General features: G+C 49.2%; 2 non-coding genes across 2 annotated transcripts; both read left to right on the top strand.

Annotated features, from left to right (window-relative positions):
* Window positions 1–18,299: 18,299 nt before the first annotated feature.
* On the top strand, window positions 18,300–18,370 carry TRNAG-CCC (transfer RNA glycine (anticodon CCC)). The gene has a single exon. It is a non-coding gene; the product is annotated as a tRNA-Gly (tRNA).
* Window positions 18,371–19,189: 819 nt separating this feature from the next.
* TRNAG-CCC (transfer RNA glycine (anticodon CCC)) lies at window positions 19,190–19,260 on the top strand. Its single transcript has one exon. It is a non-coding gene; the product is annotated as a tRNA-Gly (tRNA).
* The last annotated feature ends 720 nt before the right edge of the window (window positions 19,261–19,980 follow it).

Genomic DNA, 19,980 nt, shown 5'->3' with positions numbered 1-19,980 from the left:
GTCCTTAGAGCCAATCAGAGGGCTCCCAGGCCCTCTGACGGCAGCCAATCACAGAGGGGGACCCTGGCCAGCCCCTACCCTATAAATAGCGGCCGCCATGTTCCGTTTCTCCATGCTTGCCTGAGACTTGTACAGAGAGAGAGTTGCTCCTTTGTGCTTTGGCTTAGCAAGTGCTCTATTGTGATCATTTACCTAGCGTTTTTGCTCACCTACACCTGCCATATACACCTATATTGTTGTTAGTTAGATAGACATTGTATTTTAGTTAGTAGCTTGTGTGTTACATTAGAGACAGGCAGCTGCTGCAAGCTTACAGGTTTAGGCCTCAGGGGGGCCTTGCCTCTGTGGGCAGCTGTCCTCTGTTTATTTCTCTCATCTATACCAGTATTTCTGCTGTCCTTTACTAATAGTATTGTAGTTATACTGTACTAGGAGTAGGACACTCACTGACTGTCACTGTTTATAGGCTACTAGCTAGCTCCTGCGTGTGTGCACTCACTCACTGTCTGTGTGTGTACACACACTCTATTTCCTTCTGATTACTGATAGATTATTGTTAGTTATTTGTACTTACTTACTACTTACTCTTACTGTACCCGTAGGGACACTCAGTGTCACTGTTCATATAGGCTACTAGCTCCTGCGTGCGGTCACTCACTGTCTGAGTGTACACACACCACCCACACTCCATTTCCTTCTGATCGCTGATTGATTATTGTAATTAGTTAGTTCTACTTACTGTTACTACTTACTCTTACTGTACTAGGAGTCTAGGACACTCAGTCACTGTGTTCATAGGCTACTAGCTCCTGCGTGCGGTCACTCACTGTCTGAGTGTACACACACCACCCACACTCTATTTCCTTCTGATCGCTGATTGATTATTGTAATTAGTTAGTTGTACTTACTGTTACTACTTACTCTTACTGTACTAGGAGTCTAGGACACTCAGTCACTGTGTTCATAGGCTACTAGCTCCTGCGTGCGTGCACTCACTGTCTGAGTGTACACACACCCACACTCCATTTCCTTCTGATCGCTGATTGATTATTGTAATTAGTTAGTTCTACTTACTGTTACTACTTACTCTTACTGTACTAGGAGTCTAGGACACTCAGTCACTGTGTTCATAGGCTACTAGCTCCTGCGTGCGGTCACTCACTGTCTGAGTGTACACACACCACCCACACTCCATTTCCTTCTGATCGCTGATTGATTATTGTAATTAGTTAGTTCTACTTACTGTTACTACTTACTCTTACTGTACTAGGAGTCTAGGACACTCAGTCACTGTCCATAGGCTACTAGCTCCTGCGTGCGGTCACTCACTGTCTGAGTGTACACACACCACCCACACTCTATTTCCTTCTGATCGCTGATTGATTATTGTAATTAGTTAGTTGTACTTACTGTTACTACTTACTCTTACTGTACTAGGAGTCTAGGACACTCAGTCACTGTGTTCATAGGCTACTAGCTCCTGCGTGCGTGCACTCACTGTCTGAGTGTACACACACCCACACTCCATTTCCTTCTGATCGCTGATTGATTATTGTAATTAGTTAGTTCTACTTACTGTTACTACTTACTCTTACTGTACTAGGAGTCTAGGACACTCAGTCACTGTGTTCATAGGCTACTAGCTCCTGCGTGCGTGCACTCACTGTCTGAGTGTACACACACCCACACTCCATTTCCTTCTGATCGCTGATTGATTATTGTAATTAGTTAGTTCTACTTACTGTTACTACTTACTCTTACTGTACTAGGAGTCTAGGACACTCAGTCACTGTGTTCATAGGCTACTAGCTCCTGCGTGCGGTCACTCACTGTCTGAGTGTACACACACCACCCACACTCCATTTCCTTCTGATCGCTGATTGATTATTGTAATTAGTTAGTTCTACTTACTGTTACTACTTACTCTTACTGTACTAGGAGTCTAGGACACTCAGTCACTGTGTTCATAGGCTACTAGCTCCTGCGTGCGGTCACTCACTGTCTGAGTGTACACACACCACCCACACTCCATTTCCTTCTGATCGCTGATTGATTATTGTAATTAGTTAGTTCTACTTACTGTTACTACTTACTCTTACTGTACTAGGAGTCTAGGACACTCAGTCACTGTCCATAGGCTACTAGCTCCTGCGTGCGGTCACTCACTGTCTGAGTGTACACACACCACCCACACTCTATTTCCTTCTGATCGCTGATTGATTATTGTAATTAGTTAGTTGTACTTACTGTTACTACTTACTCTTACTGTACTAGGAGTCTAGGACACTCAGTCACTGTGTTCATAGGCTACTAGCTCCTGCGTGCGTGCACTCACTGTCTGAGTGTACACACACCCACACTCCATTTCCTTCTGATCGCTGATTGATTATTGTAATTAGTTAGTTCTACTTACTGTTACTACTAGTGTTGGGCGAACATCTAGATGTTCGGGTTCGGGCCGAACAGGCCGAACATGGCCGCGATGTTCGGGTGTTCGACCCGAACTCCGAACATAATGGAAGTCAATGGGGACCCGAACTTTTGTAGTTTGTAAAGCCTCCTTACATGCTACATACCCCAAATTTGCAGGGTATGTGCACCTTGGGAGTGGGTACAAGAGGAAAAAAAAATTAGCAAAAAGAGCTTATAGTTTTTGAGAAAATCGATTTTAAAGTTTCAAAGGGAAAACTGTCTTTTAAATGCGGGAAATGTCTGTTTTCTTTGCACAGGTAACATGTTTTTTGTCGGCATGCAGTCATAAATGTAATACATATAAGAGGTTCCAGGAAAAGGGACCGGTAACGCTAACCCAGCAGCAGCACACGTGATGGAACAGGAGGAGGGTGGCGCAGGAGGAGAAGAAGGCCACGCTTTGTGAGACACAACAACCCCGGCCTTGCATGAGGGCAAGAAGCGTGCGGATAGCAGGCTTTGTACCGCCATGCAGTCATAAATGTAATAAAGATAAGTGGTTCAATAAACAGGGACCACGCGGCAACGCTAACCCAGCAGCAGCAGACGTGATGGAACAGGAGCAGGCGCAGGAGGAGAAGGCCACGCTTTGTGAGACACAACAACCCAGGCCTTGCATGAGGGCAAGAAGCGTGCGGATAGCAGGCTTTGTACCGCCATGCAGTCATAAATGTAATAAAGATAAGTGGTTCAATAAACAGGGACCACGCGGCAACGCTAACCCAGCAGCAGCAGACGTGATGGAACAGGAGCAGGCGCAGGAGGAGAAGGCCACGCTTTGTGAGACACAACAACCCAGGCCTTGCATGAGGGCAAGAAGCGTGCGGATAGCAGGCTTTGTACGGCCATGCAGTCATAAATGTAATAAAGATAAGTGGTTCAATAAACAGGGACCACGCGGCAACGCTAACCCAGCAGCAGCAGACGTGATGGAACAGGAGGAGGCGCAGGAGGAGAAGGCCACGCTTTGTGAGACACAACAACCCAGGCCTTGCATGAGGGCAAGAAGCGTGCGGATAGCATGCTTTGTACCGCCATGCAGTCATAAATGTAATAAAGATAAGTGGTTCAATAAACAGGGACCACGCGGCAACGCTAACCCAGCAGCAGCAGACGTGATGGAACAGGAGCAGGCGCAGGAGGAGAAGGCCACGCTTTGTGAGACACAACAACCCAGGCCTTGCATGTGGACAAAAAGCGTGCGGATATAGCAGCAATGCTTTTTGCCGCCATGCAGTCATAAATGTAATACAGATGAGAGGTTCAATAAACAGGGCCCGGAAACGCAACACCATCCCAGATGTTCATTGGTCATGTTACTTGGTTGGGGTCCTGGAGTGTTGCGTAGTCATTTCCAATCCAGGATTGATTCATTTTAATTTGAGTCAGACGGTCTGCATTGTCTGTAGAGAGGCGGATACGCCGATCTGTGACGATGCCTCCGGCAGCACTGAAACAGCGTTCCGACATAACGCTGGCTGCCGGGCAAGCCAGCACCTCTATTGCGTACATTGCCAGTTCGTGCCAGGTGTCTAGCTTCGATACCCAATAGTTGAAGGGTGCAGATGGATGGTTCGACACAGCTACGCCATCTGACATGTAGTCCTTGACCATCTTCTCCAGGCGATCGGTGTTGGAGGTGGATCTGCACGCTTGCTGTTCAGTGGGCTGCGGCTGCATGGGTGTCAGAAAATTTTCCCACTCCAAGGACACTGCCGATACCATTCCCTTTTGGGTACTAGCTGCGGCTTGCGTTGTTTGCTGCCCTCCTGGTCGTCCTGGGTTTGCGGAAGTCAGTCTGTCTGCGTACAACTGGCTAGAGGAGGGGGAGGATGTCAATCTCCTCTCTAAAGTCTCCACAAGGGCCTGCTGGTATTCTTCCATTTTGACCTGTCTGACTCTTTCTTCAAGCAGTTTTGGAACATTGTGTTTGTACCGTGGATCCAGAAGGGTATAAACCCAGTAATTGGTGTTGTCCAGAATGCGCACAATGCGTGGGTCACGTTCAATGCAGTCTAGCATGAATTGAGCCATGTGTGCCAGAGTCCTACCAGAATCCTCATCATCCTCTTGTGAGCGTTGTGATAGTTGTTGTGATGCATCATAGTCGTCACCTTCCTCCTGGTCTGCTTCTGCTGACCATTCGCGTTGAATTGTGGAAGTCCAACGTGCACCGCTCTGGCCCTCGTCAGTGGTGGCATGAAATTCCTGCTCCAACTCCAGCTGTTCCTCCTCCTCTTCTTCGTCATAGCTGCTGGGGCCAGCGTTCCCTGAGGCGGATGGCCTGATGTTGGTACCATCACGCTGATCGTTTTCTCCTTCAGATTCCCCCAGTTGCATCATGACAGCTGTTTCCTTGATTTTTAACATCGACCTCTTCAGTAAACACAGCAGTGGTATGGTAATGCTGACTGAAGAGTTGTCACTGCTCACAAGCAACGTGGATTGCTCAAAATTTTGGAGGACTTGGCAGAGGTCCAACATGTTGGCCCAATCGGATCCACAGAAGCTTGGCAGCTGGCCGGATGCGCCTCGGTACTGCGCCGTCATGTACTGGACCACTGCACTCTTCTGCTCGCAAAAGCGGGCTAGCATGTGCAGCGTAGAATTCCAGCGCGTAGGGACATCACACAGCAAGCGATGGTGGGGGAGATTGAAGCGCTCCTGCATCTTGGCGAGTGCCCCCGAAGCAGTACTGGAATTTCTACAATGTTTGGACACTCGACGCACCTTCAACAGCAGATCGGGCACGCCTGGGTATGTCCTCAGGAACCGCTGAACTACTAGGTTCATCACGTGCGCCAGGCAAGGGATGTGTGTCAGCTTAGCCAACCTTAAAGCGCGAATGAGATTACTCCCATTATCACACACAACCATGCCCGGTTTCAGGTCCAGCGGTGCCAGCCACAAATCCGTCTGTTCCTTTATTCCCCTCCAAATTTCCTCCCCTGTGTGCTGCTTATCCCCAAGGCAGATTAGCTTCAGCAACGCTTGCTGACGCATGCCAACAGCTGTGCTGCACTGCTTCCACGATCCTACTGCTGCTGGGTTAGCGTTTCCGGATGAGGTACAGCTTTGAGATGCGTTGGAGGAGAAGGAGTCAGAGAGGTAGGTGCTGCTGTTATCCAGTGGGAGGGACGGCGGTGCAGCTGTTTGTGGCGTGGGCAACACCCGTGCCGTAGCAGGTGAGGAATCGCTGCCAGGCTCCACAAGGTTCACCCAGTGCGCGGTAAGGGAGATGTATCGACCCTGGCCGAACGCACTCGTCCAGGTGTCAGTGGTGAGGTGAACCTTGCAGGCAACGGCATTCTTCAAGCTTCGGGTTATTTTGCTGACCACGTGCTCATGCAACTCAGGCACTGCAGAGCGTGCAAAGTGGTAGCGGCTGGGAACCACGTAACGTGGGATGGCCACTGACATCATGCCCTTGAAGCTGTTTGTCTCCACCAATCGATATGGCAGCATTTCGCAGGCCAGAAGCTTGGCTATGCTGGCTGTTACTGCCACGGCCCGGGGGTCATTTGCTGGCAATTTCCTCTTGCGCTCAAACATCTCCGACACAGACAACTGAACCGTAGCGCTGCACACGGAAGGGCTGTTGGTTGTTGTGTTTGATGAACACTGGGAGACCTCAAGAGCACTACTCCGGAAAGTGACAGTGTCAGCGTCGTCTGATGTTTGTGAATGTTGTGAACCACGCAATGGCTGGGCTACTGCTGCTGCTGAGGCGGGTCTGGTGAACCCAAGGGAGGCAGTGTTGTTTCTGGTACCCTGTCCTGACGCGTTTGCCCAAAGAGTGGGATGTTTGGATAGCATGTGACGGCTCATGCTGGTGGTGGAGAGGTTGTTAATATTTTTCCCCCTGCTCAGGCGGGTCTTGCACACCTTGCAAATCGCCATGGTAACATCCTCAGTGCAGTCTTCAAAGAAAGCCCAGACTTTGGAGCACCTGCCTCCTTGCTGGCGATTTCTGTTTGCTCCTCTTTTGCCTCTCACTTGAACTTCCACGCTTGTGGTGCCTGAAATTGCGCGCCGCCTACCTTGTGGCACAAGGCGAACTCGTGCAGCAGTGTGTTCTTCAACAGACTCATCTGTGCTGCTGCTACGACGGCGATGTTCTCGTTCACAAACAAAATCTGGGTCTCTGTCCACATTGTCCATACCCTCCTCTTCCATCTCCTCAAACTCGTCATATGTCATTGTGGGCCACCGCCGTGGAGTAGAGCTCCCCACAACAACCTCTGCGCAGCACACTCCAACGTCGTCTTCCAGATCTTGTCGGCCGACCTCCTGCAATTGCAACCCCTCCTGCCCAAATTGCTCTGGGATTTGGGTTTCCGAGTCCTCTTCGGACTCGCCTCGTATTTCAGTGCGCGGTACATTTCCCACAGTTAACGGTTGTGAATCCAGGCACAACATTTCTGGCTGTTCCTCCATTGACCTTTGAAAGGTGGAAGTTTGTTGGGCTGGGAATAGCTCCTGCGAATACCCCATTGTGTCCTGAGGTAATTCATCGGACTGGTTATCTGGCAGTTGTGTGCGTGGTGTCGCTGCCGGTTGTGTCAGCTTTGTGCCCACTGGCTCCTTGTAACTGGCTGAGGACTCGGACCTCGTGCGTGATGTGCTGGTGCTGCTTAACCCACTGCTGGACGCTTGAGAGGTCATCCAAGTAATTATCTGGTCCTGTTCTTTTGGATTTGTGAGGGTTGTTGTCCTGGACAACATGGGTGGTATTGAGTGGGTTTTCTTGGGTGCTCCCCTGTGGCCTGTACGTGAACCGTCAGGGGAAACACCTCTTCCCTTGCCCCTCCCTCTTTCACCGGATTTCTTCCTCATTTCACTTATCCTTACAGTACACGCTGACTGGCAGCAGTACAGTGGCAGTACAGAAATGCTATACAGTACCACTATTCCCAGCAGCGACACAGAGCACAATGCTATACAGTGACGGGTGAGCGGTGTACCACTATTCCCAGCAGACACAGAACAGTGAACAGAATGCTATATAGTGTGGCTGAGCGAGCGGTGTACCACTATTCCCAGCAGACACAGAACAGTGAACAGAATGCTATATAGTGTGGCTGAACGAGCGGTGTACTACTGTTCCCAGCAGACACAGAACAGTACACAGAATGCTATATAGTGTGGCTGAACGAGCGGTGTACTACTGTTCCCAGCAGACACAGAACAGTACACAGAATGCTATATAGTGTGGCTGAACGAGCGGTGTACTACTGTTCCCAGCAGACACAGAACAGTGAACAGAATGCTATATAGTGTGGCTGAGCGAGCGGTGTACCACTATTCCCAGCAGACACAGAACAGTGAACAGAATGCTATATAGTGTGGCTGAGCGAGCGGTGTACCACTATTCCCAGCAGACACAGAACAGTAAACAGAATGCTATATAGTGTGGCTGAGCGAGCGGTGTACCACTATTCCCAGCAGACACAGAACAGTGAACAGAATGCTATATAGTGTGGCTGAGCGAGCGGTGTACCACTATTCCCAGCAGACACAGAACAGTGAACAGAATGCTATATAGTGTGGCTGAGCGAGCGGTGTACCACTATTCCCAGCAGACACAGAACAGTGAACAGAATGCTATATAGTGTGGCTGAGCGAGCGGTGTACCACTATTCCCAGCAGACACAGAACAGTGAACAGAATGCTATATAGTGTGGCTGAGCGAGCGGTGTACTACTGTTCCCAGCAGACACAGAACAGTACACAGAATGCTATATAGTGTGGCTGAACGAGCGGTGTACTACTGTTCCCAGCAGACACAGAACAGTACACAGAATGCTATATAGTGTGGCTGAACGAGCGGTGTACCACTATTCCAAGCAGACACAGAACAGTGAACAGAATGCTATATAGTGTGGCTGAGCGAGCGGTGTACCACTATTCCCAGCAGACACAGAGTGGCAGTAAACAGAATGCTATATAGTGTGGCTGAGCGAGGTACACAGAGTGGCAGTAAACAGAATGCTATATAGTGTGGCTGTGCAAGCGGTGTACTACTATTCCCAGCAGACACAGAGTGGCAGTAAACAGAATGCTATATAGTGTGGCTGAGCGAGGTACACAGAGTGGCAGTAAACAGAATGCTGAGCGAGCGGTGTACTACTATTCCCAGCAGCGACACACAATGACTGGGGGGGACCCTGGCTAGCGTGGCTGGAGCGCGAACTACCCTGCCTGCCTACCCAAAGCTAAACCCACAGACAAATGGCGGAGATATGACGTGGTTCGGGTATTTATTTACCCGAACCACGTGACAGTTCGGCCAATCAGAGCGCGTTCGGGTCCGAACCACGTGACCCGTTCGGCCAATCACAGCGCTAGCCGAACGTTCGGGGAACGTTCGGCCATGCGCTCTTAGTTCGGCCATATGGCCGAACGGTTTGGCCGAGCACCGTCAGGTGTTCGGCCGAACTCGAACATCACCCGAACAGGGTGATGTTCTGCAGAACCCGAACAGTGGCGAACACTGTTCGCCCAACACTAGTTACTACTTACTCTTACTGTACTAGGAGTCTAGGACACTCAGTCACTGTGTTCATAGGCTACTAGCTCCTGCGTGCGGTCACTCACTGTCTGAGTGTACACACACCACCCACACTCCATTTCCTTCTGATCGCTGATTGATTATTGTAATTAGTTAGTTCTACTTACTGTTACTACTTACTCTTACTGTACTAGGAGTCTAGGACACTCAGTCACTGTCCATAGGCTACTAGCTCCTGCGTGCGGTCACTCACTGTCTGAGTGTACACACACCACCCACACTCTATTTCCTTCTGATCGCTGATTGATTATTGTAATTAGTTAGTTGTACTTACTGTTACTACTTACTCTTACTGTACTAGGAGTCTAGGACACTCAGTCACTGTGTTCATAGGCTACTAGCTCCTGCGTGCGTGCACTCACTGTCTGAGTGTACACACACCCACACTCCATTTCCTTCTGATCGCTGATTGATTATTGTAATTAGTTAGTTCTACTTACTGTTACTACTTACTCTTACTGTACTAGGAGTCTAGGACACTCAGTCACTGTGTTCATAGGCTACTAGCTCCTGCGTGCGGTCACTCACTGTCTGAGTGTACACACACCACCCACACTCCATTTCCTTCTGATCGCTGATTGATTATTGTAATTAGTTAGTTCTACTTACTGTTACTACTTACTCTTACTGTACTAGGAGTCTAGGACACTCAGTCACTGTCCATAGGCTACTAGCTCCTGCGTGCGGTCACTCACTGTCTGAGTGTACACACACCACCCACACTCTATTTCCTTCTGATCGCTGATTGATTATTGTAATTAGTTAGTTCTACTTACTGTTACTACTTACTCTTACTGTACTAGGAGTCTAGGACACTCAGTCACTGTGTTCATAGGCTACTAGCTCCTGCGTGCGTGCACTCACTGTCTGAGTGTACACACACCCACACTCCATTTCCTTCTGATCGCTGATTGATTATTGTAATTAGTTAGTTCTACTTACTGTTACTACTTACTCTTACTGTACTAGGAGTCTAGGACACTCAGTCACTGTGTTCATAGGCTACTAGCTCCTGCGTGCGGTCACTCACTGTCTGAGTGTACACACACCACCCACACTCCATTTCCTTCTGATCGCTGATTGATTATTGTAATTAGTTAGTTCTACTTACTGTTACTACTTACTCTTACTGTACTAGGAGTCTAGGACACTCAGTCACTGTCCATAGGCTACTAGCTCCTGCGTGCGGTCACTCACTGTCTGAGTGTACACACACCACCCACACTCTATTTCCTTCTGATCGCTGATTGATTATTGTAATTAGTTAGTTCTACTTACTGTTACTACTTACTCTTACTGTACTAGGAGTCTAGGACACTCAGTCACTGTGTTCATAGGCTACTAGCTCCTGCGTGCGTGCACTCACTGTCTGAGTGTACACACACTAAATTTACTTGTGATTACTACTGATTATTGTAACTGCTAGTTGTACTTCCTGACTGTTACTACTTACTTACTGTACTAGGGGACACTCACTCAGTCACCTCACCAACCAACCCACTCCATTAAAGTACCCCACTTTTCACCCGCCCTTTTAAAAAACTTTTGTCTATACGCCCAAAACATTGAAGATGTCTGGAAGTGGCAGCCAGCGCGGTTTGGGCAAGGGGAAGGGCAGCAAGGGAATCAGGAGGAGAGGGAGCAGCATTGTGGCAAGCCGCGGCCGCGGCCGCGGGCGCGCCACCATGCACAGTTCCGCAGCAGCAGCAGCAGCGTCAGTGGCTAACATTCCTCCCATAGCCACTGGCCGTGGACGCCTTGGGCGCCGCCCAGCAGGAGCATCTGCAACTCACGCTGCAGAGACGCAGCAGCAGCGTGTAGCACCTGCTCCCATTTTCCTCCAGCCGGGTCGGAAACGTCCCATTGAGGAAAAGGATGCAGACACTGTGGTGCAACTCATGACGGAGGATGAGCAGCCCGCCATCAGCTCTGCATCCGAGGCCTCCACCCTCACCACCACCACCACCACCACCACCACCCCTGTTCGCAGCAGCCGCCCAGCAGGGTCTGGGGAGGAGGCCAGTTCACCGTCACTCGCCGACCTGTCATTCAGCAGTCTTTTGACCCCAGGCATCATGAGTAAATTGTCTGCTGTTGTTGGCGATCTTGAGGAGGAGATGCTGATGGGCACTTTGGGGGATGAGGGATTGGACAGCAAGACTGTGGCGACAGTCAAGCAGCCCATCCATGCATCAGGAGAGGAGTTTGGGGGGTCCTCATCCCAGCAGGACATGTTTCAGGAGGGGGAGGATGATGATGACCCGGTGACAGACAGAGACTGGGTGCCACCACCTCCAGGGGATGTCGTCCTCAGCAGCTCTGAGGAGGAGGAGGAGGATGCGCTTGTGGGCCTTGCAAGGAGGCGCATCATTGCAAGCATTGGCAGCGTCCCACACCCTGCTGGTGTCTCAGGCTCAGCAGCAGCAGCAGCAGCATCAGCCAGTACCACCACCAGCCGCACCCAAGCCCCCCAAGCCCCCCCCCCAACCACCACAGGGAGACAGGCAGCAGCGCTTCCATGCCGTAGGGGGATGTTTAAGTCACCAATCTGGCGATATTTCACCATGCCCACTGTGTACAGCAAGTACGCCACTTGCAACCACTGTCAGCGGAAGTTGAGCAGAGGTGCAGACCCCTTAAAGTTCTGCACCAGCTCGCTCATCAACCACCTTGCGGCTAAACATTTCCACCAGCATGAGGAGTTCCAGAGGCTGAAGGCATCTGGTGCTGGCAGTGGCACCACACCCATCACTGCACAGCCTTCAGCAGCAGCAGCAGCAACAGCAGCCACCCGCCCTCCTGCTCCTCCAGCAGCACCAGCAGGAGTGCGGAAACGCACTGCTCCTCCCCCCTCTGCAACTCCTGCCGCCGACACTGAGGCCTGTTCTGGCAGCCAGTCCTCAGTGGCCTCCTCTGCTGTGTCTGCTGATTCCCGTGTCAGCAAAAGGCCACGCCAGAGCCTTTTGAGCGAGTCCTTCCAGGGGGTGGTTAGGGCTCTGCCTCCCAGCAGCCGTCGCGTGCGGCAGCTGAACGGCTTGCTGGCACGGGCCATGTGCTCCCAACTCCTGCCGTACACGCTCGTGCAGGAGGGGAGCGACATTCGTGCGCTGCTTGCTTGCGCAGCCCCAGACTGGCAGCTCCCCAGCAGACACTTTTTCTCCCGCAAGGCCATTCCTGCACTGCACCGCTTTGTGATGGCCAATGTGGAGCGAGGGCTGGAGCACGCGGTTGGTGAAAGGGTCCACGTCACCATGGACTCCTGGAGCAGCCGCTTCGGGACAGGCCGCTACCTGTCCTTCACTGTCCACTGGGTCAGCTTGGTGGAAGGGGGTGAGGATGGGAGAGCAGCAGCGGGCACAGCAGCAGCAGCAACACAGTGGGTGGTGCCACCCCGCAGGCTCAGGGGAACTGCAGCAGGTTCCTCCGATCCTCTGCCATCCTCCGGCACACCTGGCCAAACCCCCCGCCTCAGCAGCAGCGTGAAGGCCCGCCACTGCCAAGCGCTGCTGCACTTGGTCAGCCTTGGGAAGACCAAGCTGACGGCAACCCATGTGTTGGCCAAACTCCAGGAGCAGGAGAGGATTTGGCTGACCCCCAGAGGCCTCAGAGTCGGAGAGGTGGTGGCCGACAATGGGGCCAATCTGGTTGCCGCAATAGACAGGGGAAACCTGACCCACATCCCCTGTCTTGCCCACGTGCTGAACCTGGTGGTGCAGAAGTTCCTGCGCACCTACCAGGGGATGGGCGAACTGCTGGAAACGGCAAGGAATGTTGTGCGTCACTTCCGGCGCTCGGCTGCAGCCTGTGCGAGCCTGGAAGACGTGCAAAAGGAGCTGGATCTGCCACGCCATCGGCTGATCCTTGACGTTCCGACTCGCTGGAACTCCACCCTGGCGATGTTGGAGCGTCTGGTTGAACAGAGGCGCGCTGTCAAAGAGTACCTTGCCCTGGCCACTATTTCCGCAGCTCTGAGAAGGGACAAGACCAGCAACTTACCGTCCATCGTCCCCGATGATGACTGGAGGCACATGCAGCAGGTGTGCTTAGTGCTGGCTCCCTTCCTGCAGGCCACAAACATGGTGAGCAGGGACCATGCTATGGTCTGCGAGTGGGTGCCCCTGGTTTCTCTGCTGAACAGGGCCCTCGATGCTTTGCTGGAACAGGGAGCGGCAGCCTTGGACCAGCAGGAGCGGCAACCAGCTGCGCAGTCCACCTCTGAGGGGGAGGAGGAGGAGGACTTGGTGGAGGTCCCTGACCTGGCTGCTGATGAGGGGGATCAGCACAGCGCAGCTGAGTTGGTGCGGGGGTGGAGAGAGGATGAGGCGGCAGAGGAGGAGGATGAGGACAGCACTGACGTCGATGTGCCAGCAGACGTGGCCCGCCTCTTCCCAATGGCAGCGCACATGCTGACGTGCCTGCGCAGGGATCCCAGGGTGATCCAGATGAAGCAGAGGGAGGACATCTGGATCAGCATGATGTTGGACCCACGCCTCAAGGGGAAGTTGAGCCAGTTCCTGCCGCCTGCAGGAGGAGACCCAGCGCAACAAATAAGGAGCTTGCAGCAGGCCCTTGTTGAGCGCTTGGAGGAAGCCTTCCCCCAGCCTTCCACCCCCACTGTCCAGCAGCCAGCACAGAGGCAGCAGCAGGTGCCTGCATCCAGCAGCAGCAAGCGCCCCACAGACCTGCTGTCTCTCAGCCACGAGCTCTACAGGACTGTAGAGGCTCCGGCAGCAGTGACTAGAGAGGAGATGCATGCAGCAGCATCCTCCTCCGGTCACAGCCAACGCCTGACCAGCATGGTGGCTGACTACATGGGGTCGTACAGCGGGCTTGACAGCGATGCCCCTGTTGATCCCATGGAGTATTGGGTCAAGCGCATGGAGATCTGGAGCGAGCTGGCGCAGTACGCCCTGGAAGTGCTGTCCTGCCCCCCTTCCAGCGTGCTGTCCGAGCGCTGCTTCAGTGCAGCTGGTGGCGTGGTCACCGAGAAACGCTCACGTCTGTCTCACAAGTCTGTGGACAGACTGACGTTTCTCAAGATGAACCAGGCGTGGGTGGAAGGCGAGTTCCTGGCCCCTGTTGTCGGCGAGAGGGGGACATGAACTGGCTGCCGGAACCATCGTTAATGTGCCTTACCACCCTTTACCACCTCCTGGCTCCTGCTCGCTAAGCCAGCCTGGTTCACTTTGACTATTACGTCGCCTGCAGCCACACATTTTACACCTACAGTGGGCTGCTGTGTACTGCCCTTCTGCTGTCTGTCTGTGTTTCCCACTGCCAGGGTACACAGATGATTTACCTTCTGCTGCCACTCTGCCACCAGCTATTACGTCAAACAATAGCTATATTGGTTGCAAAACCAAAAACCAAACAAACCATTAAAAAAAAAAAAAAGGTTTAATTTTTCTGAGGTGCCCGGGTTGAAAACTGTGTTGTCCCAGTTGTGTATTGGACACAATGTGGGCTGCACGACCGCTGTCTGGGACCTCCTGTTGTGTTTATTTACAGCCCTGGTATCACCGCTAGGTACCAGGGCTATTATGTCACGCTGCCTACCTGCTGCCACACTCACACTGCTCCTCCATACCTCCTCCTGCTGCTGCTGCTGCTGCTGTCTGTCTGTGTTTCCCACTGCCAGGGTACACAGATGATTTACCTTCTGCTGCCACTCTGCCACCAGCTATTACGTCAAACAATAGCTATATTGGTTGCAAAACCAAAAACCAAACAAACCATTAAAAAAAAAAAAAAGGTTTAATTTTTCTGAGGTGCCCGGGTTGAAAACTGTGTTGTCCCAGTTGTGTATTGGACACAATGTGGGCTGCACGACCGCTGTCTGGGACCTCCTGTTGTGTTTATTTACAGCCCTGGTATCACCGCTAGGTACCAGGGCTATTATGTCACGCTGCCTACCTGCTGCCACACTCACACTGCTCCTCCATACCTCCTCCTGCTGCTGCTGCTGCTGCTGTCTGTCTGTGTTTCCCACTGCCAGGGTACACAGATGATTTACCTTCTGCTGCCACTCTGCCACCAGCTATTACGTCAAACAATAGCTATATTGGTTGCAAAACCAAAAACCAAACAAACCATTAAAAAAAAAAAAAAGGTTTAATTTTTCTGAGGTGCCCGGGTTGAAAACTGTGTTGTCCCAGTTGTGTATTGGACACAATGTGGGCTGCACGACCGCTGTCTGGGACCTCCTGTTGTGTTTATTTACAGCCCTGGTATCACCGCTAGGTACCAGGGCTATTATGTCACGCTGCCTACCTGCTGCCACACTCACACTGCTCCTCCATACCTCCTCCTGCTGCTGCTGCTGCTGCTGTCTGTCTGTGTTTCCCACTGCCAGGGTACACAGATGATTTACCTTCTGCTGCCACTCTGCCACCAGCTATTACGTCAAACAATAGCTATATTGGTTGCAAAACCAAAAACCAAACAAACCATTAAAAAAAAAAAAAAGGTTTAATTTTTCTGAGGTGCCCGGGTTGAAAACTGTGTTGTCCCAGTTGTGTATTGGACACAATGTGGGCTGCACGACCGCTGTCTGGGACCTCCTGTTGTGTTTATTTACAGCCCTGGTATCACCGCTAGGTACCAGGGCTATTATGTCACGCTGCCTACCTGCTGCCACACTCACACTGCTCCTCCATACCTCCTCCTGCTGCTGCTGCTGCTGCTGTCTGTCTGTGTTTCCCACTGCCAGGGTACACAGATGATTTACCTTCTGCTGCCACTCTGCCACCAGCTATTACGTCAAACAATAGCTATATTGGTTGCAAAACCAAAAACCAAACAAACCATTAAAAAAAAAAAAAAGGTTTAATTTTTCTGAGGTGCCCGGGTTGAAAACTGTGTTGTCCCAGTTGTGTATTGGACACAATGTGGGCTGCACGACCGCTGTCTGGGACCTCCTGTTGTGTTTATTTACAGCCCTGGTATCACCGCTAGGTACCAGGGCTATTATGTCACGGCGAGCTGCCTGCCTCATTGACTGCCTGCTGCCACACACTCATCCTCCTCCTCCTGCTGCTGAATTTACCTCCTGCTGTCTTTGTGTTTCCACTGCCAGGGAGCACATACAATGGCGCTTCCAACATGCGTGCGCCCACCAGCTATTTGTTACGCTCAAAAATAGCTGCATTTCTTTAAAAAAAAAATTGAAAAGAGAAATACGTGAAGAAGAAGAAGACGATATTGAAAAGGAAGGAGAAGATGAAGATGAAGAAGAAGAAGAAGATGAAGAAGAAGAAGAAGAAGAAGATGAAGAAGAAGAAGAAGAAGAAGAAGAAGAAGAAGAAGAAGAAGAAGAAGAAGAAGAAGAAGAAGAAGAAGAAGAAGAAGAAGAAGAAGAAGAAGAAGAAGAAGAAGAAGAAGAAGAAGAAGAAGAAGAAGAAGAAGAAGAAGAAGAATATACAGTAACACTACTGAACAAAATTAAGGACACAACTTCTCTTTCCACATTTTTTTTTTAAAGGAACATCCCCACATAATCACTTGCTGTTGTTACTTGGAAAAAAAGAGGTTTCTTGCATCATTCACCCTCAAAACAAGTGTTGGAAGCTATTTAAGGCCAATTCGAATAGTCAGCTCGAATAGTTAGCTCGAATACCGACTCGAATAGTGAGCTCGAAGTCCGAGGTCGAATCGAATAGTAAAAATTATTCGACTCGAATATTCGACTGACCTCGAATAATTTACTATTCGAATTCGACCAAACTCGAATTTTAAAAAGGGGTATTTGAGCAACACTACTTTTAGCCATAGACCCTGATCAAACATGCAGATCAGATTTTCTGACTACAGTTGGACTAGATTAGCCACATGTTTTAGGTGCGGGACTCAGAAACTACTGGTGCTAAAAAGGTCAGCTGGATGTAAGATAACCTACATTATTTTTTGTAAAAAATCAATATGTTAGCCTCCGTATCCCTCTCAATTTAGGTTTCCATTAAACCAAACAGAGCCAGGAGCTTCTATATGACATCTACACTGAATGTACACAGCAAACTACTGTTTTTCTTACTGCACAATTTTCTAAATGAGCTGGATAGGCTACATTTATGTAAGGCTCTTACAAATAGCTTGATCTGTAGAGATAGCTACCTAGAGCGATTCAACATGGTGAAAATGTTAGCAGCTAAAGTGTAGCAATTGTGAAAATTAAATTAAAATAAGCTTGCATTGCCTTTCCTTTAAGTGATATACTCCAAAAGATGTCTTCAGAAAGTTTTTTGAGAATTGCACCTTGGCCAGCATGCTTAGAAAGATTGGTAGAAAAACAGTGCATTTTTGCTTGAGAATGATGAAAGATGTCGGAAAGCAGTGGCTGAGGCTTGAGCCATAAGATAAACAGCCCACAAGCGCTAGTAGTGTAGGGGTATCATGCAAGAGTCCCATTCTTGCGAACTGGGTTCAAGTCCCGGCTAGCGCAGAATAGTACTTTTATACGTCTTCAGTCAAAAGAAGCAAGGAAATGCATTTCCACTTGATAACATTTCCAAAGTCTTATCTCTTGCAGGTGTAGCTATCATGTGCCACACTTTCCCGAACCTAAAGCAAAAGCTTATGCAGGTTGAACGATTTTTTCCTTCTAAACAATGCACGGTGCCTGCCTGTCCTGCTAATCCTCTGCCTTCCAATACTTTTAGCCATAGACCCTGATCAAACATGCAGATCAGATTTTCTGACTACAGTTGGACTAGATTAGCCACATGTTTCAGGTGCGGGACTCAGAAACTACTGGTGCTAAAAAGATCAGCTGGATGTAAGATAACCTACAATATTTTTTGTAAAAAATCAATATGTTAGCCTCCGTATCCCTCTCAATTTAGGTTTCCATTAAACCAAACAGAGCCAGGAGCTTCTATGTGACATCTACACTGAATGTACACAGCAAACTACTGTTTTTCTTACTGCACAATTTTCTAAATGAGCTGGATAGGCTACATTTATGTAAGGCTCTTACAAATAGCTTGATCTGTAGAGATAGCTACCTAGAGCGATTCAACATGGTGAAAATGTTAGCAGCTAAAGTGTAGCAATTGTGAAAATTAAATTAAAATAAGCTTGCATTGCCTTTCCTTTAAGTGATATACTCCAAAAGATGTCTTCAGAAAGTTTTTTGAGAATTGCACCTTGGCCAGCATGCTTAGAAAGATTGGTAGAAAAACAGTGCATTTTTGCTTGATGGTGATGAAAGATGTCAGAAAGCAGTGGCTAAGGCTTGAGCCATAAGATAAAATGCTCACAAGCGCTAGTAGTGTAGGGGTATCATGGAAGATTCCCATTCTTGCGACCCGGGTTCAAGTCCCGGCTAGCGCAGATTAGCACTTTTATACGTCTTCAGTCAAAAGAAGCAAGGAAATGCATTTCCACTTGATAACATTTCCAAAGTCTTATCTCTTGCAGGTGTAGCTATCATGTGCCACACTTTCCCGAACCTAAAGCAAAAGCTTATGCAGGTTGAACGATTTTTTCCTTCTAAACAATGCACAGTGCCTGCCTGTCCTGCTAATCCTCTGCCTTCCAATACTTTTAGCCATAGACCCTGATCAAACATGCAGATCAGATTTTCTGACTACAGTTGGACTAGATTAGCCACATGTTTTAGGTGCGGGACTCAGAAACTACTGGTGCTAAAAAGGTCAGCTGGATGTAAGATAACCTACATTATTTTTTGTAAAAAATCAATATGTTAGCCTCCGTATCCCTCTCAATTTAGGTTTCCATTAAACCAAACAGAGCCAGGAGCTTCTATATGACATCTACACTGAATGTACACAGCAAACTACTGTTTTTCTTACTGCACAATTTTCTAAATGAGCTGGATAGGCTACATTTATGTAAGGCTCTTACAAATAGCTTGATCTGTAGAGATAGCTACCTAGAGCGATTCAACATGGTGAAAATGTTAGCAGCTAAAGTGTAGCAATTGTGAAAATTAAATTAAAATAAGCTTGCATTGCCTTTCCTTTAAGTGATATACTCCAAAAGATGTCTTCAGAAAGTTTTTTGAGAATTGCACCTTGGCCAGCATGCTTAGAAAGATTGGTAGAAAAACAGTGCATTTTTGCTTGAGAATGATGAAAGATGTCGGAAAGCAGTGGCTGAGGCTTGAGCCATAAGATAAACAGCCCACAAGCGCTAGTAGTGTAGGGGTATCATGCAAGAGTCCCATTCTTGCGACCCGGGTTCGAGTCCCGGCTAGCGCAGAATAGCACTTTTATACGTCTTCAGTCAAAAGAAGCAAGGAAATGCATTTCCACTTGATAACATTTCCAAAGTCTTATCTCTTGCAGGTGTAGCTATCATGTGCCACACTTTCCCGAACCTAGAGAAAAAGCTTATGCAGGTTAAACTATTTTTTCCTTCTAAACAATGCACGGTGCCTGCCTGTCCTGCTGATCCTCTGCCTTCCAATACTTTTAGCCATAGACCCTGATCAAACATGCAGATCAGATTTTCTGACTACAGTAGGACTAGATTAGCCACATGTTTTAGGTGCGGGACTCAGAAACTACTGGTGCTAAAAAGGTCAGCTGGATGTAAGATAACCTACATTATTTTTTGTAAAAAATCAATATGTTAGCCTCCGTATCCCTCTCAATTTAGGTTTCCATTAAACCAAACAGAGCCAGGAGCTTCTATATGACATCTACACTGAATGTACACAGCAAACTACTGTTTTTCTTACTGCACAATTTTCTAAATGAGCTGGATAGGCTACATCTATGTAAGGCTCTTACAAATAGCTTGATCTGTAGAGATAGCTACCTAGAGCGATTCAACATGGTGAAAATGTTAGCAGCTAAAGTGTAGCAATTGTGAAAATTAAATTAATATAAGCTTGCATTGCCTTTCCTTTAAGTGATATACTCCAAAAATGTCTTCAGAAAGTTTTTTGAGAATTGCACCTTGGCCAGCATGCTTAG

The sequence above is a fragment of the Hyperolius riggenbachi genome, chromosome 10 (genome assembly GCF_040937935.1).
Source record: "Hyperolius riggenbachi isolate aHypRig1 chromosome 10, aHypRig1.pri, whole genome shotgun sequence".
NCBI classification, from domain to species: Eukaryota; Metazoa; Chordata; class Amphibia; order Anura; family Hyperoliidae; genus Hyperolius; species Hyperolius riggenbachi.
This window is presented reverse-complemented; position numbering and strand designations above follow the sequence as displayed.